This window comes from Procambarus clarkii, chromosome 56, assembly GCF_040958095.1.
Source record: "Procambarus clarkii isolate CNS0578487 chromosome 56, FALCON_Pclarkii_2.0, whole genome shotgun sequence".
In the NCBI taxonomy this organism is placed as follows: domain Eukaryota; kingdom Metazoa; phylum Arthropoda; class Malacostraca; order Decapoda; family Cambaridae; genus Procambarus; species Procambarus clarkii.
Window position 1 is genome coordinate 34099857 of NC_091205.1, and position 5186 is coordinate 34105042.

General features: G+C 43.1%; 1 protein-coding gene across 1 annotated transcript in view; it reads left to right on the top strand.

Annotated features, from left to right (window-relative positions):
* LOC138353262 (uncharacterized) overlaps positions 1-5186 on the top strand; it is a 472768-nt gene that overhangs the window by 304400 nt on the left and 163182 nt on the right. The gene's annotated exons all lie outside the window — the stretch shown is intronic.

The window sequence follows — 5186 nt, forward strand, 5'->3', positions numbered from 1 at the left end:
GATGGCGTTGTCTCTGTACAATGGCTTCTCCGCCTCCCTTCCTGCTCCGGACGCGTCCAGAACGGTTCGGTTTTTATTTCGAGAGGAGTTAGTTTATTTAATATATTTGTTTATAGATGATTCTGTTGATCACAGGAAAGTGATTTTAAATATTCATCGTATTCCACAGACTGCTGTTTTAAAGATTATTTATTAATATTATTCTTGGGTGAATTTAATATTGGTGACGTGGCAATGTAACATTTTCTAGTAGACCCGCCATAAAAATTTTTTTAGTAGGGTTAACCAAGGTATTTGATAATTATATTTTAGTATTTATTTAACATAAAACAGCAACTCCTTTCTTACATATTATGTTAAGGGTTAATAAATGATGTCAAATTTCTACACTGAATACACCTCCCAGGTTTTATGAAATTCGTTTCGTGGATAAGCAAATCAAGTTACTACAATTATGCACCTTCCTACAGTAATGGTGCAGAAGTCAGTCGACGTGTGGCCGCCTGGCGAGTGGCCAGCAAAACGGGACAAAACTTGTGAATCAGTGTATCGCAGAGACACATGGCTGAGAAATCAGCCCGTTCTCACGAGGGTTTCTAACGTCAAAAAACTATTGTACTAAAGTGTCTTATTCTAACTTGCCAGAGGAACCGCGAACAGAAAACGGAATATTACGTCAATTTCGTGAGCAGCTATCATTTTCTTGTATGACAGTTTTTGGCTTTATGTAAAGTATACGTTAAATGCGATGTGCTATTAGAAGGACGAGTTGGTGAACATGCCATGTTTGTTTCATTCTTAATACTTAAACAGTTATCAGTGTTTGTTTCTTTATTGCATTTTATTTGGTATCGCTCAACTTAATAAAATTGCATTTTATATACAATTCAGCGAAGTTGAATATATATTTAATTATTTTTTTATGAGCTTTGGGCTTCGCGTGCCGGAAAAATGTCGTTTGCGTGCCAAGAGCCCACCCCACCCCTGCTCTAGACCAAGCTGAAAGTCATATTGATATATGACGAAGTTAAAGTCAGCATTTGACTTGTATAGCAGCTAACCTACTGAAAATTGTATAATAAATTTTATTTCGGAAATAGATTAATACTATATTGTGTGGGTTTAGGTTAGGTTTGGTATAGTGAAGTAGATTTAGAGAGAGCAATAGTGATTGAAAGTGAATAAGTACATTGCGAGTTTAGAACGTCGTTAAGTATACTATATCAAATGCTGACTTATGCAGATTTTAATAATTCACAATTTGACTTAACTGTGAACCCGACGCCGTGTTTTGACGATAGGCTGTGTTTACCCTACGGCTTCAGCCCGTTTTCTTGATTTGCTAATGTAAAAACTAAAATTTTACTTTACCAGAAACGTACGAATTCAAGCAACCCATCTAAACCATCGACTCCGATGCATAGAAAACGGATATTTTTATAAACCGTTATTTCATGTTAATTGGTTGCATTTGTGACGTTGAATAAGATGACGTAAAATTAAGCGACCGATTAATTGAGCGGACTGGCTGGTCTGCTTGCTGCCAGAGCTGACGAGTTCAGGTGTTGGAGGCCGACCCCAGACACACCGACTGTGGAGGTCGACTTCCTCAGCATCACTCACCAGACCACCCCCGTCCTCAGCATCACTCACCAGACCACCCCCCGTCCTCAGCATCACTCACCAGACCACCACCGTCCTCAGCATCACTCACCAGACCACCACCGTCCTCAGCATCACTCACCAGACCACCACCTTCCTCAGCATCACTAACCAGACCACCACCGTCCTCAGCATCACTCACCAGACCACCACCGTCCTCAGCATCACTCACCAGACCACCCCCGTCCTCAGCATCACTCACCAGACCACCACCGTCCTCAGCATCACTCACCAGACCACCACCGTCCTCAGCATCACTCACCAGACCACCACCGTCCTCAGCATCACTCACCGACCACCCCTCCTCAGCATCACTCACCAGACCACCACCTTCCTCAGCATCACTCACCAGACCACCACCGTCCTCAGCATCACTCACCAGACCACCACCCTCCATCACTCACTCCCCAGACCACCACCTTCCTCAGCATCATTCACCAGACGATAACTTACCTCAGCATCACTCCCCAGACGATAACTTACCTCAGCATCACCTCCACAATACCAGTTAATGCTTCCTTGTGCACTGCAAGTAAGAAAGGCCATTTATTCATTCCCAAGAAGAGAAAAGAATTGATCAATATATAGACTGTCTGCAGTGGCGCCTAACATCCTAGTTGACCAAACCATTAACTAGGAGGCCTGGTTAGAGACCGGTTGGCTGTAAGGACATTGATCTCCGGAACCAGCATTAGGCAGACGCAAGTAGGTAGATGACTGGGTAAGTGACTGCGTGTGGAGGGACTCACTGGGCCTTCCGAGTAACAGGGCCAGACAATGACGAACTTCCTCCAACACCTCCGTCCTGTGTCAGCCAGTCCTGTGGCAGCTCGTTCTTGGCAGGTTAACTCTTTGTATTGTGTACGATGTGGCAAATCAAGAGAAAGGCTGAACACACACACATTTCCCTAGGAATGAGTGATCACATTGTATTGATTTTTGAGTACCTGGTAGAGCAAGGAGTAATCTCCCTCCAAAAAGAACTAGAAAGCAAGTGGCTGACGTGCCAAAGGGAAATTATGAGATGAGAACATTCCTAAAGGATATACCATGGGACACAGAATTCAGAATGAAGTCCGTACATGACATGATGAACTATGTCACCCAGAAGTGTTAGGAAGCAGTAAACAGGTTTATTCCGGCCCAAAAGTAAATAATTGAGAAGCAAAAGAAGAATCCATGATTTAATAATAGGACATGTATGGAAGCATAGGAAGTGATCAAAAGGGGGTAGAAGAACTTCCGAAATTACAGAACATCAGAAAGCAGTGATATACCAGAGAGCCAGGAATGAGTATGTCAGTGTGAGAAGAGAAGCAGAGAAAAAGTATGAAAATGATATAGCAAATAAAGCCAAGACCGAAACAAAGCTGCTCCACAGTCATATCAGGAGAAAAACAACAGTGAAAAAACAGGTGATGAAACTTAGAACGGGTGAGGACAGATACACAGAGAATGACAGGTGTGTGTGAAGAACTCAAGAGATTCCACGAGGTATTCACAATAGAATGAAGTAAAGTCCTTGCGCTAGGAGAGGTGGCAGTAAACCAGGCGGCCTTAGAAGGGTTCGAAATTACCATACATGTGGTTAAGAGGAATTTGTTGGATCTGGACGTGAGAAAGGCTGTTGGTCCGGACGGAATCTCGCCATGGTTACAGAAAGAGTGTGCAGAAGTACTTTGCTTGCCACTCCCCATAGAGTATGGTAGGCCACTGGAGACCTACCAGAAATATGGAAGACAACAAATGTAGTCCCAATATACATAAAGGATGACAGGCAAGAGCCACTGAACTTTAGGTAAACTAAACTCAAAGAGTTGTTGGGTTGGATTTACTTAGAGTATAGCAATGACGTAGAGCGGTGGAAATATGGTGAGGTGTGGGATCCTACTCCTGCCCCCGAGCCCTCCTCCAGTCATGACAGTAGTTACAACAACAATTTGTTCAAACGTACAAGAATGGACCTTTGAACCCAAAAGTACACGTTTTAAATTACTGAATTAGCCCAAATGGCTTACTTAAAAACGTAAAAGTAACCGAGGAATTTAACCTGACTTCACCAAGCAATCATCGACCTAAGATACGCTATCTTAGGCCTAATATTGTACATGTATATGCTACACTAGGCTTAGGAATGTTTAAGTTTGGTTTTGGGCTTTTTATTCGTGCCCTCGACAAGACTAATACTACAAAACATGAACATTGTTGGCTGTATTATGTTGTGGGTTGGGTGGTGTCGTTGATCCTTCTTTATGGACAACCCAACCCAAAACTCGGTAGAGTGCTTATACTTTACCAGGAGATCACCCTGGGCACTTCTGGCTCTTTGAGAAGGGCTCAACGTCACACGTTTAGGGGATGCGGCTCCAATACTTAGCCTCGTTGTCACATGCACACACCCACTCGAGCCGCTGTGACTCCCCACTCTCTCCTCATGTGATATGATCTCCTCAATCCCCTTTGACTTATTAGTTTTCCATTCTATCCTGTCCACAGCTGTGGTTCTTGGTTCTTTCTCTCTCTCTCCTTTCCTACTTCCTGGGAAGCTTCACTAGGACAAGGGCAAACACCAGCAAATTTGAATACATTTACTGGACAAAGCACATATACAATACATACACACATATAATAATAATAATGAATCCTACACTCTATACTATTTCAGTCAGGTTGCACTCCAACACCATCAGAACTCTATCATCTGCTTATCCAGTGGTATCCAATCTCCTGATTCACCACCTAATACTACCAACCTCCAAGTAGGTCAAGTCTTATAACACAATGTTGCACTATCAGCAAGAGAATACATATATGTACACATACAAGGAAAACCAGTGTATGGCTGCAATAACATAAATATTAGTATAAATGTTCCTTGATATACAACAATGATCAATCGATCACCCTATTAGTCCTAGAACACATATGTATATCTCTGCAGGTAATCCAGCCTACGACTGTATCCCTATACTTCAGTATAAATACTCCTTGGCACAAACATGTCAAACTGTCACTCACCTTTCACTGCGTCTTGCACGCTAATGACAACAAAACACTCTACCAACTCCCTACAAGTAATCAACTAGAACTTCCCTTCCACCTCTGGAAGTTCACTACCCTGATATCTTCAGGTTCTTCCGGGTTTATCTACCAGGATCCTCTGCAGCTCCTCCAGGCTGCTACTCCATGAAGTCTTCCTTGAGCAACTATGGTGCTTCACCACTTCTACTAGGGTCCTCCACAGCTCTCCTGGCTGCTACACCATGAAGTTTCCTCGAACAGAACTGGAGTTTCGCCACTGGTATTACAGAAGCACGTGACACTCCTCTTCACTGCTTTTCCTCACAGCTCGAGGACCTACTCTTCACTGTGGGGCTACTCTTCCTTAGAGTACACTACTCCTTCAACAGCCTTTGAGTCTCTTCAACTACTCCTTCTCTGCTGGCTTCGAAGTTCTCAGCAACTTCTTCCAAAGACAAACCTGCAACCCATTGACACGCCAATAAAAACGTTTCCCTCTTAAA